The 19,557-nt window shown below is 38.6% G+C and overlaps 1 protein-coding gene across 5 annotated transcripts in view; it reads left to right on the forward strand.

Annotated features, from left to right (window-relative positions):
- Positions 1–1,311: 1,311 nt before the first annotated feature.
- Positions 1,312–19,557, forward strand: part of poc1bl (POC1 centriolar protein homolog B (Chlamydomonas), like) — a 40,844-nt gene continuing 22,598 nt past the window's right edge. Inside the window, exons 1-2 of one of the 5 annotated variants that reach the window (XM_052015846.1) lie at positions 1,312–1,388; positions 8,976–9,080. The gene's annotated coding sequence lies outside the window, so the exon portion shown is untranslated. Of the gene's footprint in view, positions 1,389–3,509; positions 3,873–8,975; positions 9,081–19,557 lie in introns of those variants that run through there. The other 4 variants (XM_052015848.1, XM_052015849.1, XM_052015850.1 and 1 more) reach the window with 4 other exon arrangements.

Genomic DNA, 19,557 nt, shown 5'->3' on the forward strand with positions numbered 1-19,557 from the left:
CAGGAAAATAATGTGGATGTTAGAGATCAGCTAAATTGCAGAGGCATGTGCAGGGGTTGACTGGCCTACTCCTGCTTCTATTTTTATGTTCTTATTGGCCAGTTGTTGGAAACACCCTCAAATGATTTTAAATCTTGTTCCCCTTTCTTTATTGACAATGTATTTAATATGGTGAATGAAGCTTTTAAGGCGAACTAAATCATTATTGAAAATATATGTGTGGCATGGATATCTTTGAAATCCTAACGGATGCCATCAGCAATCTACAAGACAGTAAATTGATTGAGTTTGAAGTACTTAAGGTACTGAAAACACCAAGAAAAACTTAGTGACAAACAAGTGCATATTTATATACAAATGAAACCAGCTACATTTTGGTTGTTGAGGGTTTAGAGACGCAAATACTGAGTATGTAAATTTTATGTTTACTCATAATAATAACTAACTACAACACCCAGCATTGCTCAGGTTATTATGCTGGATAATCATATTTGCATTTATTTCCATGCAATTTGGTTTAATAACATTCCTCATAAGTCAAATAAAATCTAACTTAAATATATAATTATTCATGAATAATGTAATTATATGGTTAAAATTATACAGTTTAACTAAAGTTACCAATAAAAACATACACACTGAAAATAAATTGTATACAAAAATTACATTTAATATAATTCTCTTTAATTCGGCATGAACCAATGCACAATGTATAAACATTTTATTTCAATGTTGAAATGCTTCAGAAAACATTATATTTCTTTTGAATTCAAAGCAAAATTTTTTATCTCTAACTCTGAAGCAACTGACATATAGCTTAGCAATGGGAAAAGCATTGTGTTTTGTGATCAAGACAATCAACTTTTAGTGATTGCCCTTGTCACCTTTTTAATGCACATAGCAAAACTAAGTTGAACAGGGAACTGAAGTCGCTTGAATTGAAAAGGTGAATCATCAATGGGCAGGGACCTGACCCAAAATATCAAACATTCCCTTTGCTTGACCCGCTGAGTTCCTCCAGCAGTTTGTTTTTTGAAACTATCATCTATTACTCATATCCAAGATAAGCTATGCTTCAATTAATATTTTGGCCATAATTACTAAAAATCCAGTACTTAGAAAAATGGTATTTTATTCTAGCACAACAGTCAATTGTGTAGGATTGGAGTAAATGAAACCAAGTAACAGCAATCAGTTTCATTTTGAGACTGGAGCTAATTGCAGTACACAAATGCAAACATTTCCGTGCTTTTTATAGTGGAGCCAACAGGTGGTGGATCACAAGAAGTGAAGGGAGATTTTAATATATTACCTGAATGCATTCAAGATCGACTGCAATCCTGTGTGGAGGAGAGCATGCACCTCTCCATATAAACAGAAATTTCAAGGTAATTTTCTCAGAGGTTTTTATCTTGATAGTTGTGTGAGAATGACAGACGATGATATGAGTTGCTATTACTCCAAATATTGCACAATAAGCGGAGGTGGTGGGAGCATGGGACCTATAAAAGGAAGATGGAACTTAGCAAATGGCTTGATGGGTCTGTTAGGGAAAAAAATCTCATCTACTGAGCTTTACAGTGAAAAATCAATCATCTTGAATTTAAAGTGGTTAGTTGAATTACATTTATAAATGTTATAAAGGGAGCTTACCTGAAATATCGACCATTCCACTGCCTCCTCAGATGCTGATTTGAGTTCCTCCAGCAGTTTATATTTTGCTCCAGATCCCAGCATTTGCAATCTCTTGTGTATCCAAATTTGTATTATGATCTCTATTTTAGATTTATTTCATATCATAGCTATTGTTTGAAATCCTGTTAATATCCAAGTATCTAATTATGGTTCAACGTTCATTAAATTTGTTGCTTCACACACTATAAGTCTTATCTACAACCCAAATAATCTCTGATTGCCTTACATAATTCACCATATCATTATATTAGCCTTTCAAAGATCTGCTAATTTACTTGGGATACAGTATTTCTAGGGCGTCAATTTAATCCAAATCTGCATATTCAAATGAGGTAATTACAATCTATTTGTAATCTTTAAAACACACAGGGCACTGCTTTTGGCACATAAACCATTCTAATGGAGAGGAAGCTCCAATATTTCCCCTCCAACGGCAATATAAGTTGCCAGTCTTTCTCTCATAAATTTTTTAAAATGATCTTTTCCCAAATGGTCCCAAAAGCAACCACAATTGTCTGACATTATAATGAACTGTGCAGAGAAATAAAAATTGGATAATGATATGAATTTGACTGCAGGATCAGGCCAGTTTGAAGACCTTTCAGGAGCCATCTGACATCTTTGCCAAAGAGACAAAATTCATTGATTTTTTTTCCTTTTCAGTGGACAATAGACAATAAACTAATGTATGGCACACATTGGGACAGAACAAGGTTAGGGAATGCACTTTCCCTATTTTAGCTCCAGGGAAAATGTTGGTCGCCCCCCGATTCCCTCACAGGGACCATGAAGAAACGGAATGAGCTAAGTGCTGGTTTGAGTGCATTTTCAAATGCCACGATGCAGGGGATAGCAGCAGTTTGTCTAAGCTGCTTTCTGGTCATGACATGGTTCAGGAGTGGGGGGGAAACACAGTGGAAATAAAGCAGCTTATAACCTTGCAGTAACCGAAGTCTAATAACACCACGATACAAATTTAAAAGCAGCTTAACCGTGGTGCAATTGAGTAAATACTAAGGAATACTGGGGTTAATGAGATGGACCAGAAACCTCTCCGTTCTCCTATCTTCTGCTGCTACGTCGTTAACATCGCCATGGAGTCAGGGATCGGGGGGTGGGGGAACAAAACTGCTGGAGGAACTCAGGCGGGCCAGGCAGTATTAGTGGAGGGAGATGGGCAGTCAACGTTTCGGAGCGAGACCCTTGATCTCGTCTGGATGCAGGGTCTTGACTCGAAACGTTGACTGCCCATTTCCTTCCACAGATGCTGCCTGACCCACTGACTTCCTCCAGCAATTTGGTTTTTTTTGGCTTCATATTCCAGCATCTGCGGTCTCTTGTGTCTCCAGGTCACAGACAAGGCTGCTCACCTGGAGCAACCCACGAAACGCTGGAGGAGCTCCGCAGGTCGACTGTCCATTTCCCTCCACAGAAGCAGGCTGACCCACGGAGTTCCTCCAGCGTTGTGTGCGTTGCTTCAGATTCCTGTCTGCAGTCCCCGTGACTGCAAGTCAGGGACCGGGTTGCTCACCTGGTCTGCCCATTTAGCTTCTACAACAACAATGCTGTGAGAAGAATCACACGCCATCCTTAATCCCATCCCCGCACTAGTGATCAGAATTCCCCACAATCGCTGCCAGGACTGCGCCCGGCTTAAATAGACCTCCACACCCCCCAGCACCTTCCCAGGACAACTCAGATGGCCAACAAATGTGGCCTTGCCCCTCACTCAGGGCAATTCCTGTTTAAAAAAAACTTATAAAGACTATGAAGGGAAGACAGGGGGCAAAGTTAAAAGCGGAACGTGAAGGAGGGGGTAGGGGCTGGCGGAGAGGATCAGGACATTTATTTATTAACCCCACAAAGGAGGGCGACAACAACTGGGGAGCCATCACGTTCGCCCGCTTCCACCAGTCGCCTGTCCCACAATGCGCTGTGCTGAGGTTCGGGCTCCGAGTGCGAAGGACGGGGACTTCCTGGCACAGACACAGTAAGACAACAGAAAGAGCCCGGGAGCCTTCCGTCTACAACCACCAGTTGCGCCTGGGCTTGAAGGACACCGCCGCTGGCCAGCAGAAGGAGCTGAGGGCGCCGCCCTGCCCCAACCAGCCAGCCAGCCTGCTTGCTTAGATCTCTTGGCCGGAATGCGGTGGCTCGGCGTCCCGAGCGCGGCCGTGGTGAGTGAGGCTGCAGCCATCATCCCGCCCCCTTCTCTCTCTCTCTCTGTAACTCTCGTCGTCCTCCCCACAACTTGCCTCTTCTTTTCCCCCAACCGACCCTCAGGCGCAGGTGAAGAAAAGTTTGCGAGTTGCGGGGAGCCCAGGCCGCGCACATTGCGGAGAAAGCAACATTCTCCATCGGCGCTGCCCTTTTACAGCCAGTTGCCACTCCGGGCGGTTGTAGGACCGAAGGCGTGGCAGGTTTCCGCCGGCACGCCTCTCGGACCAAAGTTTGAGTTGCACTGCTCGGCCGACGACACGCGGCGAACCGGGTAACGTGTGCGCTGGGCGCCCGTTGGGAACCTGCGCAGTTCTCCAGCTTATGGTCCATGGTGCTGGGGGCTGGACCCGAGTCCTTGCAGGATCTCGCCCTCAGCAGAGTGGTCTCAGGGGTGACTTTGACACAGCAAGAGCTCCTAAACTACTGCCAGCAATTCGATGTCATTTCTTGAGGCTGTTGTAGTTCTTTGAGGAGTAGACAGTCTGTCAGTGTTCAGGTTTCCTGTGGCAACAATTATTCTAGAAAGATTGATGATTTGGATTTACAACTGAGGATTTGTCACCGAAGTTGTGAGACCTGCCTGCTGGGTCAGAATGAACTGCAGCCCTCGTACCGGCCTCCTTCAACAGTTTCCCCAACTCGTTGGAAAAGTTTGTTCTGCGTGTTACTGAAGTAAAACCGAAATGTGTTTTGTTCTTTATTCTAGGATTTGCATATTTTTCAATTGTCATAAACCACAGTTGCACTGCAGGTTCCTAAATGTGAACTGTAAAAGTGTTAAGAATTGAGCTGATACCCATGGATAATGGTTACAAGTTGAATTCTATATCTCATTGCAGACTCAGTAGCCAGTGGAAGTTTACAACTCATTAACCTCTTTGCTGGCCTTCTGTTCTTGTTCCTTATTTTAACTTTGGTATAAAATTGCTCATATTCTGCTCTTTTGTAATTACCTTTCACCCATTATCAGTAAATCAACACTGGCATCCTAACCTCAAATCCACTGGATTCAAGGTTATTCGTCCACGCCTTAGATCACTTTAGAGCCTCACGATAACTAATCTGTAAAGTCTGCTCAAGCCTATTTGCCTTCTCTCTTTCTACCACTCACAACTTAGAATATCGAATAGTACACTTGTGATAGAAATAGCTAGCTGGTTAATTCAACTCTCCTTAAACCTCTTTTCTCCTGTCTCTCATTTGCAGAAACTTTTTTTTATATAATTCTACCTTTTGTCAAACTTTATCCAGCTCCCCCCAACTTTTTTATGCCCCGCATTTTTCATGTTTACTTTCACTCTGTCGTCATAAGCAGGCACTGCAAAAATGTAAAACAACACCATCCATTCTAACACTAGTTACTCCTGTATGGATGGGAGGATGGGAAATTAATGACTGCAACTTAAGAGATTGAACCTTGAGAGAGGAATCAGAATTTGTTTTTTTTAATAAAGGTTACAGTGTCATATTATACAGCTTTTTGTGTATAGGATTATCAAGTGCATTTCTCAAATCGATGAAGAACTACAATATTAGGAGTTTAAAAGGTAGTTTAAAAGTAACTGGAATGCTTCAACAAAATTTGTTTTGGATCACTGATAAAGACCTCAGTGTTATGGTCTGCCTGCTAGTTAAAATGATTCAGGTTTGAGCAAGTGTTGAATTCATCCTGAGGTAATGATTCTGCTTTGGAGGGGAGGGTACAGAATTAGCTATGACAGGTTTTGGGTGTTCAAGTTTCTGAAGATTGGCTATGTAACATTAATCAAAATAGTTTGGAGGAAGCAGTTGCAAGGAGAATGCCATGTGATCAGCTGATTTATTTTTGAGGCTCAATGGCCTAATGCAAAAATTTACATCTGTGTACTTTGCAAAGTATTTTCCGTAGTAGTAGATGTGAATTGTTTACTTATCAAAATTTGCACAAGATTTACCAGTAATACCAGTGGAATTTCAAAACAGGACATTCATAATAATAGGAATACTATTGGCATTAGAAAGATGTGTTTTTGTTTATTCATATATGAGTATAATAAGATATCCACAGTTTTCAGATGTGTGGTTAAATTTTACGTAAATTCATTCGTTTTCTAACTCTTTAGAACTTTTTAAAAGTTTTGTTTTTGTGATTTCATAAGTTTTCACTTCTTAGGAAATGCTGTAGTTTTTAATTTGCCATAGTATGTATAATTCTACCCATTAAATAGGATATGGCACCGTCAAAGTTAAGTTACTGGATTAGCATTCAGATATGTGATCTGGGGATATGAGTTAAAATCCCAGGATAGCAGCTGTGGAAATTATAGTCAAGTCATTAAATGGCGGGGGGGGGGGGGGGGGGGGGGGGGTGATCTGATGTCAGTAACAGTGACCATCAAACCACTGGATTATCATAAATTGTTAGGTGTCACATGAAATGCCCTGAAGTTCAGAAAGCCACCAATAACATCAGTGTATGGATGAATGTGAAACTGGAAGCCTGTTCTTGTTGACTGATATTCTATAACTTTTAAAAATCAAAGTACTGCAAATACTGGATCTAGAGTCATACAGCATGGAAACAGTCCACTCCGACCAAGATGCCCATCTGAGCAAGTCCCATCTGCCTGTGTTTGACCAATATTCCTCTAGACCTTTCCTATCCATGTACCTGTCCAAAACAAAAATCTGAAACAAAAGCAAAGTGCTGAAAACTTCAGCAGGAAAGAGAAACTGTTAACGTTCCAGGTCATGTATCTTTTGTCAGAACTGGGAAAGAGAGAAAAATACTAGTTTTAAGTCACAGAGAAGTTTTTCCAGCATTTTCTGTTTTTGTTTCCCCAGCCTTTTCTGATGTTGAACTCCTCTTGGAGTTTGGTGGCAGGGAGCTAAGTTGTGACAGTTCCCTAGGGTATGGTATCACAGTTCAATTGGAGAGGAAGGGACCAAGGTTATTTTACATTTTTTAAATTTACTTAAATAATATCAGTCATTTCGTAGTGTTTTCAATTTTTACATTCATCTTTTCATTGTCTTTTCTTTAATAGATTTTGAATGCTTTCTCAAAAATCTTGCTGAACACCCCTTATATTTAGAAACTTGAGTTTTGACAGGTTTGACAGTTAGCTAAGCTGGTAATATTAGCTTAACTGGCTGTCAAAACTGTCATTTTACTTTGTTTCGTAGTTTGGCTGATTCTGCCCACTGATATAAAAGCAATTATGCTTGCGAGGCTTGATGGCTGCACCTCCCATACAGTGGAATTTCTGCTCACAAGGCCCTCCTGCACAGGGATCTATTGAGAAGAATCAGGATGTCTTTGGCCACAAATCATATTTGGAATATTGTGTTCAGTTTTGGTCGCACTGCTATAGGAAAGATGCTGTTAAGCTGGAAAGAGTGTGGAGGAGATTTATGAGGATGTTGCTGGGACTGAGTTATAGAGAGAGGTTAAGCAGGTTGGGAATATTTTCATTGGAGCATAGGAGAATAAGGGGTGATCTGATAGAGGTGTATAAAAGCATGAGGGGCATAGATAGGGTGAATGTGCACAGCCTTTTCCCAGGGCTGGGGAATCAAGAACTAGAGAGCATAGATAGAGGAAAAATGTAAAAGGAACCTGAGGGGCAACTTTTTCATCCAAAAGGTGTCAGTGTATGGAATGAGCTGCCAGAGGAAGTGGTTGGGGCAAGTACATTAAAAGGTACTTGGACAGGTACATGGATAAGGAAGGTTTAGAGGGATATGGGCCAAATGTAGACAAACTGCACAGGCACAGTAGTGTAGCGGTTAGCGTAACGCTATTACAGCGCCAGTATCCCGGGTTCAATTCTGGCCACTGTCTGTAAGGACTTTGTGTGTTCTTCCCGTGTCTGCGTGGGTTTCCTCCGAGTGCTCTGGTTTCCTCCCACATTCCAAAAGACGTACGAGTAAGGAAGTTGTGGGCATGCTATGTTGGCGCTGGAAGCGTGGCAACACTTGCGGGCTGCCCCCAGAGCACTCTATGCAAAAGGTGCATTTCACTGTGTATTTTGATGTACATGACTAATAAAGAGATCTTATTTTAAATGGGATTAGCTGAGATGGGCATCTTGGATGGCATTGACCGATTGGGCTAAAGGGCCTGTTTCCATGTTGTATGGTTGTATGATGCTCTGTGACTATAAATCAGTTGTGAGCATGTGTGTTTCCTGGCTGTCAGGAAGTTCTGGGCCATTGAAGTAGTCATGATCAGCACTCAAGGACAAAGGCAGAAATAATACATATAATGCTCTTTCATGTCCTCGGGATGTCCCAAAGCCCATTATAGCCAATGAATATGTTTTGAGTCAATGTCACTGATACATTATAAATAACTGTAGCAGCCAATTTGTGTTTCGTAGGGTTTCTTGTGACCAATGCATGATTTTTTTTTGGAAATTGAAGAATGAATATTATATGGATTCTAACTGACTTGAATACTGACTTAAATAGTGTTGTAGGATCTTTTTTTTGATCTGAAAAGCTGGGGGCCTCTTGCAATATTTCAGCCAAAAGATGGTACCTCTGACAGTTCAACATCTAGTCAATGTTGCACTGTGCCATCAGCTGAGAATATACAGTTGGGATTTGAAATAAGTTTTGAACCAATAGTGTTGGACTCTGAGGTAACAGTTCAACCGCTGAGTCAAGCTGATTTAATCATAGATATTGTATACTTGCTTTTAACTTTGCATTAAGTACATATACTGTTGTGATGATTCAAGTATGTCCACAGCTATCTACTAATACAATTTTGCACACAGTTGTGTCCAGTTGTTTCTTCAAATTTAATTCTTTAGTGGATATAATGTGCAATACCTTTCAAATAATCCAACTTTACTGTGAGATTTCTATTCCTGTAATGCAAAATATTCTTTAGAAAAGTATCCTGATTTAACTGCTTACAAAAATTAATAACAGGCAGGAAAATACCTACTGGAACATGCAGCGAGGCAACAAATGTCTTCTGCATCACTTGTGCTTTCTATCCACCTAGGAGAATGCAGTCTCCCATCTAAAAGCCAGGCCAGTTACTAAGAAAATCTGTCTTCCTTTCTTAGGTACTCCCTTGGACTTGAGGATAACTTGTTTCCGCTCTGATTGTCTAGGTTCCGATGTGACTAATAAAGCCAGTGTGGGAACTGTAACCACAGATGGAGCAAAAGGTTAGTGTATAAAGTGGGTGCTGCTTCTACCTTCTGCACCAGGCTTCTGTGTCTCACAACTCTTAAGTTCTTGGTGCCATTCAGAATGCTTTTTCACCTTTGAATGGTCATGAGCTAGTGTTTACCACATCAATCGGAGTGGTGTTCTTTTTTAAGAGCGTTTTTGAGAATGTTATTTGAATCTTTTACTCTGTTCAGCTAGTAATCTATTGGAATAGAGTGTTCATTTCAGAAGTCTAGTGCCAGACACGTGAATGATGTGGCCTGTCCAACAGAGCTGATTGAGTGTAATTAGAGCTTCAGTATTTGGGATGTTGGCCTGGGAGAGGATGTTAATGTCGGTTTGCTTACTCTTCCAGTGGATTTGGAAGATTTTGCAAAGTCAGTGTTGGCCTTGCCTCTCCATTGCTTTGACGTGCCCAGTGTAGTGTGCAGGAAAGCAGGGATCACTGCTGCCTTGTGTACCACGGGTTTTGTACTTTAGGGATTTGGGCTTCATCAGCAAAACCAGCATTTAGTGCCCATGGTGGTGGAGAGGTTTGAGGCCTTGATCCTCAAACACATTTTTCCATCCTTGGCCAAAGGCTTTGAAGGTGGTATTGAAATTTAGGGTCAATATTTGAGCTGAAGACAGGAACTGCAATGTTGCAGTGCTGTTGAGTGAATGCTTTTATTGGATGGATAGGTTTAATATTTCATATTGAACTTTGATTGCATGAATGGTTGACAGACATTGTTGCTTACTTTGGCCCATTGTTGACATTATGAGACGCAATATAGCAACTAGAATACTAATGTTGTAACAGTGTTGCTATTTTCACAACTGCAGTCACAACTTTGCTTACCTAATTGTAGTGAGATAGTGAAGGTGATCAGAAGGCTAGCAATATGGCAATTGATATTTGCAAAATGGGTTAGAGAAACTGGGCAGGGGAGTCTGTTGGTGGTGCTCGATAGACTAAGTCATAACTTGGCTTTGATCCAAGTACTTTTCAATCTATTATTTACCACTCTTTAAGTCTTTTACAATACTAGCACAAGTTTAATCTTGATTTTTAACTGCTAAAATGAATACCAGATCTAAAGCGTCAGTTAATGGTAAAGGTAATGGAGATCAACCTACTTTGGAAGCTATTTCTAATCTGGATAGAAAGTTTGACCGGAGCTTTGCTGAATTGAAGTCCATTTTACAGGACTTTGAAGAAAAACAAAATACTCTTATCCAGGAGAATGCCAAACAAAGGCAACTAATTGTTAAACTCGACCAAGCTGGTAAAGAGAGAGATTCCAAACTTAATTCACTTGAAAAAAGCTTTAATTACGACCAAGCAAAACCTGGAAAAGCAACAACAGAGGATCATCGACCTGGAAGGACGCAGCAGGAGGAAAAATTTAAGAATCATCAACTTTCCAAAAGACACCGAGATTGGTAACCCCACGGAATTCTTTTCTAAACTTTTGGTCGATGTGTTCGGCTCCGATTATGTTCCCTGCTGACCCCATTCTGGACAGAGCTCATAGAGCATTAAGATTCAAACCTGTTCCGGATCAAAAACCTCGGCCAGTAATTTTGAGATTTCATTTTGTCAGCGTTAAGGAGCTCTTGATTCGTACTGCCCGTCGTCGTGGAATGATTCAATTTAAAAAATGGAAGTTTCGAATAGTTGAAGATTACGCCCCAGAAGTTATGAAAGAAAGGCTGACCTATAAACCAATTATGGCTTGTCTCTATCAAAGCAATTATCATCCTGCATTATTATTCCCAGCAAGGCTCAGAATTACACAACCTGACAAATCTCATAAATGGTTTAAATCTGTTCAAGAGGCCAAGCAGTTTCTTTTGAACTAGCTTTTAATTTTAAAAGCTAAGAAGTGTGGAAGAGATACAGTGTTTTTCCTTTGATTTACTACTTACTCGCTTTATTATCTAAAATTTTTAGATTTAAACCTCTTTTTTTCTTCTTTTTAATATTTTAAATGTTTTTATTATAATTAAGAATTTAACCAAATGACTGATCTTTTGCTTTCTTTCTGAAATAATTATTAAACTGTATTCTTTAAATGTTGACTGTTAATGCCCTTTGGCTCTGTTTTAATTCCATAATTTTGTTGTTATTTCGATATCTCTGTTTGGGTTATCTTGTTCATTCTCAGTCTAAAGATGAGTGGTTTATATATTTGTTAATTTGGACTACCACCACCAATAGAATTGGGGTTAATTCAATTGGAGGGTAGCTTTCTGGCTGTCTATTGGCCAGTTTTCGGGCTGTTGGGGAGGGGGATGGGGCTGTTTCTAGGTTTTTTCTTCTGGGCTAAACTACAAATTTTCCTAAATTGTCGTCATATCTGTTTCCTCTTTGAACTTGGTTTTACTTCTTCTTGTTGGTAAGATCCGTTTATAACAAGATTAACCCTTTACATACCATATGTTTTTAATCCGTTAAAATGGATAAGACTATTAATTTTATTTCATGGAAGGTTAACGGCGTAAACAATTTGCTTAAGCGCAAGAAGATCTTTAAATTTTTCATAGATTAAATGCTCAGATCATTTTTGTTCAGGAGACTCACATCAGGAAGAAAGATAATCAACTTTTTTTTAGATTTTGGAGGCATCAACAGTTCCATTCAAATTCACAAGCAAAAGTGAAAAGAGTTTCTATTTTTATAGACTCCTCAATTTCGTTTGTCCATCATGAGACAATATTAGACCCAAATGGTAGATTTTTATTAATTACTGGTCTACTTCATAATAAAAAAAGTTGTTATGGTTAATGTTCATACACCCAATGTAGATAACCCTGAATTTTTTAAACATTTGTTTGCATTATTTCCTAATTTAAATGAATACACTGTGACTATGGGTGAGATTTTACCTGCTGTCTAAACCCTTCAATGGATAGATCTGTGTCAAATCCTACACTTCAAACAAATCCGCTGTCTTTATTAATTCCTTTTTAGTTGAATCCGGAATCTTAGATGTTTGGAGATTTCTACACCCATTTGATAAAGAATTTTCATTCATTTCTTATGTCTACCATAATTACTCGAGGATTGACTACTTTTTTATTGATGCTAGATTAGCTCCACTTACTACGGACTGCAAATATGATGCAATTGCCATTTCTGATCATGCACCATTGAGATTATCAATTAAATTACCAGATGTATCCTTTGATGTCAGACAATGGCGACTTAACCCTTCGCTATTACAAGACTTAGATTTCGTCCAATTTGTTAAAGAACAGATTTCATTTTCCTTTAACTAATTTTACTGAAGAAATCTCCAGTGGGATAATATGGGATACGTTTAAAGCATACATCCATGGTCAAATTTTTCATATTCCGCTGGATTGAAAATCCAACCTAATAATGAAATACGTACATTAGCTGACAAGATTAAAGAAATCAAAAAATATATTCTGTTACTCCTAATCTGGAGCTTCTTAAAAAGAGAACAGAACTGCAACTACAACATAGTTTATTATTAACATCTTCAATTGAAATCTACTACTTAAAAACAAAAGTCAATTTTATATACATGGTGACGAATCTGGTAAATTATTGGCCAACCAATTGAAAGCTACTACATCTAAACGTCAGATTAATAAAATTCTTAAACCAGATGGTACCTACACGATAGATCAAGTTCAAATTAACAAATCCTTTAAGAATTTTATTCTTCTTTATACCAATCAGAATCCCCTGAGGATCCTACTTTAAGACGTGAATTTTTAAGAGATCTGAAGATTCCCCAATTATCTTTAAATGAATGCTCTACATTAGATGCTTCCATTTTGGAGGAAGAAATAAAGAAAGTAATATTTTCAGTGAATTTGTGTAAAGCACCCGGCCCTGACGGATACACAGCTGAATTTTTAAAATCCTTTTCTGATATTCTTGTTCCCTGGTTAGCCAAAATTTTTAAAGGTGCCCTATCAGTGGGTAAACTACCACAATCTTTCTATGAAGCAACTATTACTTTAATTCTTAAAAAGGATAAAGATCCCACTGATTGTGCATCTTATAGACCTATTTCTTTATTAAATGTAGATTCCAAAATATTTTCCAAAATATTGGCCTTTAGATTGGAAAAGGTTCTTCCACAAATTATCTCTGAAGACCAGACAGGATTTATTCAGAATCGTTATCTACATTTTAACATTAAGAGATTAATGAATATTATATATACCCCTTCATCCCAAATTCCAGAATGTGTTTCACTAGATGCTGAAAAGGCGTTTGACAGAGTCGAATGGGAATATCTATTCACTACACTTCAAAAATTCAATTTTAGTCCTAAATTTATATCTGCGATTAAAATGATTTATGATGCACTTATGGCTTCAATACTTACTAATAATCAAAGGATCTCCTTTGTTTAGGCTTTTTTGAGGTACTAGACAAGGCTGCCCGTTAAGCCCTTTATTATTTGATATTGCTTTAGAACCTTAGGCTATTGCACTTCGGGATTCTTCAAATATATGTGGCATTACTTGCGGACAGGAGATTCATAAGATATCTCTCTACGCAGACGACCTGTTACTTTATTTTTCTAATCCGGAGGAATCTATCCCCGCAGTACTATCACAATTAGATCAGTTTAGTGTTTTTTCTGGCTATAGATTAAATTTTAATAAGAGTGAACTTTTTCCATTAAATATGCAAATTCCAATTTATAGCCAATTACCTTTTAGATTGGTAACTGACTATTTTATGTATTTAGGTGTTAAAATTACTAAGAGACATAAGGACTTATTTAAAGCTAATCTACTGCCTTTAATTGACCATGTTAAACAATTATTTACTAAATGGTTCCCCATTATCTCTATTATTGGTAGGCCGAATTAATGCGGTTAAGATGAATATTTACCAAAATGTTTATATTTATTTCAAGCGATTCCAACTTTTGTTCTGAAATCTTTTTTGACACTATTGATTCTAAAATTCTTTCATATTTGGCAGAATAAAAACCCAAGGCTAAGTAAGAAATAGTTACAAAAACTAAAAAAGGATGGTGGTATGGCCTTGCCTAATTTTATATTATATTATTGGGCAATCCATATTAGATATTTAATTTTTTGGATACAAGATTCAGACGTAATTCAACGCCCCAAATGGGTACACCTTGAGTCCCAATCAGTACTTGAATTTTCATTAGTTTCTATTTTAGGAGCTCCACTCCCTTTTGCACTTACCAAGTTAAGTAAACATATGATTAATCCAATTGTTAAACATACGAAATTGAAACCGTATTCGTATTGTAAATTTTTTGGATTGAATAAATTTAATCTATCAAGTCCCATTCAATCTAATTTTTTTTTCATCCATCCAGAGTTGACTCAGCTTTTCCATATGGAAAAGGAAGGGAATAGTATGTATTTGTGATTTATTCATTGATAACTGTTTTTTCATCTTTTGAACAATTGTCTAACAAATACGATTTGCCTAGATCACGCTTTTTTCGATATTTGCAAATTAGAAATTTTTTAAAAGCTACTATACCCTCTTTTCCCACACCTTACAAAACTGAAACTACGGAAAAAATTTTTGGTTTTAATCCTTGTCAGAAGGGCTTGATAGCAATATTTATGATTTAATTATGAAAATTCATTCAGAACCACTGGACAAAATTAAGAATGAATGGGAAAGTGAACTCCAGACATCTATACCTACAGAGACTTGGAAGAAAATTCTTCATTTAGTTAATACATCTTCAATGTGTGCCAGACATTCTTTGATACAGTTTAAGGTAGTTCACAGGACCCATATGTCAAAAGATAAGCTAGCTCGTTTTTATCAACATATAAATCCTATATGTGACAGATGTAAATCGAATGTGGCTTCTTTGACACATATGTTTTGGTCCTGTCCTCTTTTGGAAAAATATTGGAAAGATATTTTTAACATTATTTCAAATGTATTGAAGATTGATTTACAACCTCATCCTATCACTGCAATTTTTGGTTTACCAAGGATAGAATCTGGCCATCTATCTGCCTCTGCTAACCGTATGATTGCCTTTGTTACATTAATGGCTGAACGATCCATTTTGCTTAAGTGGAAGGATCCAATACCCCCTACTACTTTTCAATGGTTATCTCAAACTATATCATGTTTAAACTTGGAAAAAATTAGGAGTGGTACTGTTGATCCTTCGCTTAAATTTGAGGAAGTTTGGAGTCCACTTATTCAATATTTTCACATGATATAGATCCCTTATAATAACCTTTTAATTTAGAGGAACGGAGTTGATGACATAATATTGGTCTGTTTCTATTGAGAAATTTTAGTCCAGTTTTTTTTTCTGTTTATTTTTAATTTTTTTCTTTTCTTAGTTTGGTTTGATATATTGTTTACAATTTTTCTTATTGTTTTGGGTTTTTTGTTTCTTTCTTTTATATTTTATAATAAATCTTTTTCTTTTATATTATATTCATTCACTAACAGATTGTTGGATCCACAGTTTTTTTTATACTTCATTGTTCTTTATGATTATCCATGTCATGATTGTTCCCCTGATCTCTTTGTATTACATGTATGAACATTGAATATAATCTGTATTAATTTGAAAACTAATAAAAGATTGAAAAAGAAAGAGAAACTGGGCAAGTATTTTGCTGTAATTAGTTTCTCTGCAATGGAAGAGCAGGCCAATTATTGGGGCAGGTCTGTAAAATCCCTGAGTAACTCAGTGCTGGATTACTTGGTCGTGTCTGAAAAGGTTTCTGAGGCAGTCAGGAGAATTAATGCATGAAGAAATGATAAGGGGACTGAATCTGTTTTCATTACCAAAGAAAACGCTTCAGCAGGACATGAAGAGAAATGCCCAGTTGACATTGAAGAAGGAAGAGATGAAAGTAATGTCTGAATTAGGACCTTAAGGTAGTTAGACTAAAAGGTTTTGCACTAGTTGGTACAAAATTCAGTTGTCTTTCCTGTTGTTTTGAAGTCAGCTGGACTTGATGGTTGTGAATTTAAGTTGAACTTCAGGACCTGAGAACACAGCCTTGGTTTAGATTTCATGCCAGTGTTGGGGAGGTGCTTCATTGCTGGAGGCCTTGTACGCTGTGCCTACATCACGAGATTGATAACATTTCAGAATTGCTTTGTGATATCTGAGATATGATAACCCACTTTATAAATGAAGGTGTTTTCTTCCTCAAAATAATATCATCTGCTTTCTCATCACTCCACTTTCATTGAATATCCATGGAGAAGCATCAAGCAGTTTTACATACATAATTGTGCATCTTTCTGCTTTGAGTTAACAATATACTTTTAATTCTCTTGATTAGTGTACACATGTTGATTTTTATTGAAAATACAACATAGCATTACTTGTTTTGAAGTGATTCCATTGCAAGTTGCATACAGAACTTTGAACTCCTATCTCTGTGTTTTTCTCTTGAGGTTGATACAAGGCGAGGCAGAAATATTGGGAGTTTCATTAATATTAATTATTCACATGACATTCTCCACTTTGTCATTTATAATTCTAATGTTTGAATAGTAAGTACTGTGTAAACATTGATGTGAGCAGTACTGTAATATCTTTAGTATTTAGCAGCCATTTACAAGCCATAAAGTACTGAGATTAACTTGGTAGCTAGCACAAGGATCCATATTTATAAATAAAAGCAGAAAATGCTAGAAACACTCAGCAATCAGTTAGCATCTGTGGAAAGAGAAGCAGTTAATGTTTCAGTCTGAAGACCCTCCATCATTTGTTCTGGTGAAGGGTCTTCAGCCTGAAATGTTAACTCTATTTCACTTTCCACAGATGCTGCCTTATCTGCTGAGTGTTTCCAGCATTTTCTGCTTTTATTTCAGATTTCCAGAATCTGCAGTCCTTTAACTTTCATCCATATTTATAAAGATGGCTGTAAAGAGGTGTCATCCTTAATGAATGCTTGGCTATTACTAGAGGACCAAAACTTGTGGACCACATGTGAATACCTTTCTTGCTAACAGTACCAGGAGCCATACTGGCATCGTTAACATCTACCGAAGAGGTGAATTTGTGATGTCAATGGGTGTGCAGCGCTCACTTGAGCCCACTGCTCTGGAACATCTGTCTGAAGTATGGCTGCCTGGAGAAATCTGTCTTCATCATGTGTCTGCTACGTGTGAGGACATGTAATCATGATTTTAACTAAATCTCAGTGTAGACTGGTGTCAGGCAAGTTTGGGTCAAGACTTTCTCAATCCTGCTGCAGTGCTGTACCTCACCCCAACAGTGGGAACTAATCCACAGGACAAATGTAAAGCTGTTTAACCTATATCACCTACAGTCTCTTGTGTCTCCATGTAACCTATATCATCTCTATTCCAGAATCAAGGTCACCTCAACTTGCAGCATAGCGATGACACTTGCATACACTCATGTTCAGAGGCCAAGCATACAAGAGAATGGGCATTTTTCTTAAAATCTGCAAAATAACGGTCCAATACCAACTGCCCCTGTTATACAACACCATACCCTGACAAAAGTCTATAATGAGACCCTGAAAAATGTGGACCCACTCGCTTCTCAGGGAGCCACCTTTCAATGAAGGTAGATGTCAGTGATGAAACCGACCAGTTCCTGCAGAGCACCAGCACAAGCTTTGGCTGTTTAAGAGAAAAGTGTTTCATGGTCAAGGCTACAAATCCAGTACAAAGCTCAAGATTTCCCTGACGTCTGCAGGGAAATAGTGATCCTTGCCTTCCTGTACACTTTAGAGATATGGATGCCTACATTAGCCTTGTGAAGGCACCAAAGAAGTATGGCCAATGCTATTCCAAATCCACTGGCAGGATAAACAAGCCAATGTTGGCATCTTCTGCCAGGCCACGTCCCCAGCATTGAAGCTCTAATTACACTCAGTTGGCTCTGTTGGACAGGCAACATTGATTGCTTGTCCGACACCAGACTCCCAAGACAGATACTCGGTGGTGAGCCCTGTTGTGGAAGAGATTACTTGGCAGACAGAGAAAAAGATAGAAAGACCTTCTGTCCTCCTTGGAAAAAGTGTAACATCTCCACTGACACATGGAAATCCCTGGCCCATGACCATCAATGGAGATGGAGCATTTCTGATGGCATTGAGAATCTCAAGTCTGTTTGGTGGGAGAACATAGAAGACCAGCATTAATGGCAGAAGGAGCACACCATTTCAAACTACCCACTACCCTGCCCCATCTGTGGCAGAGTCTGCAGATCCTATCAACCACCTCTGAGCCGACAGGACTGGAGTGGAAGTAAACCATCCTCGATCCTGGGGCTGTCCAAGAAGAGGAGAAGATAGGACTGCATGTTGCTGCAGTTCTATGTCTTTGCTTCTTGTTTCACTTGGCTAAAATCTACAAGAAGTCTGGCAAGTCCTGAAGAATTGTCTGCTGATTTCAAGGCTTCTGCAAAAACCACTTGCTGCCAGACATGGTGTATTTGTTTGCATTCTCTTCGGATGACTGAGAATGAACAGAGACCATGCAGAGCAGGGCAAACTGCCAAAGAGAGGGGGAGAAGTTCTCAGCTAGAAACCACATCAGAACTGTTTATGAAGCAGTACTTGTACCTGAAGCTCAGTTAGGAAAATGTATGACATAACAGCACTTAGAAAAGGTGTCTTACTGAAATATACCTCCTGCTACAGCCACAAGTGAAACAACTGACAAGAGCAAAGAACGCTTTCACTGGGTGTCCAAGTGATAGTGGCAATGAACATTTGTGTAGATGCTTCTTCCAGGCTGGATAAATTTGCAACATCTTGCAATTGCCCTTCAGTTGCACAAGGGTGATCACGGACATACTCTTCTTCAAAGAGTGAGAACCAAATTTAAATCTTTCCTGTTGAGATAACTGGTGGAGAGTGCATTCGGGTTTGCTAGAATTGTAGGATTTTCCATGGTCTGTGCAGATTGTCATTGACTGTATGTGCAATAGTTCGTGTGTGTCTCATGTCAATTCTCCTGTGTATGGAGCTGAAAGTGTCCAGCAGGTGTGTGATGAAAAACAGTGAATCTGGCAGACCAGTGCTAATATACCAGAATTAGTTGTGATAACTCTGTTCTGAGGTACCTATCTGTGCCATCTGACCAACCAAAGGCATGCTATCTGCAGACTAAAACAATGGGAATTGCTGGAAGCACTCAGCAGAGCAAGCAGCATTATGGAATGAGATGCAGAGCTAACATTTCAGGTTGAGGGTCATGTTCTGACAAAGGATCTTTTGCCTGAAACATTAACTATTTCTTTTTCCAAAGATGCTGCCTGTCCTGCTGAGTGCTTCCAGTATTTTCTATTTTTATTTCAGATTTCCAGAATCTGCAATGTTTGATTTATCTTTATGCTGAAAATGGTGTGCAAAGCCTGCACATATGCTGCATTCATACAAGAAGAGGATGTCTCTACATAAGATGAGATAGAACAGATCTTTGGTATGCTGAAGCAACCTCCCTTTGCTTGGATTACTCTGGGGAAGAAATTAGGCAGC

The sequence above is a fragment of the Pristis pectinata genome, chromosome 5, assembly GCF_009764475.1.
Source record: "Pristis pectinata isolate sPriPec2 chromosome 5, sPriPec2.1.pri, whole genome shotgun sequence".
Lineage (NCBI taxonomy): Eukaryota > Metazoa > Chordata > Chondrichthyes > Rhinopristiformes > Pristidae > Pristis > Pristis pectinata.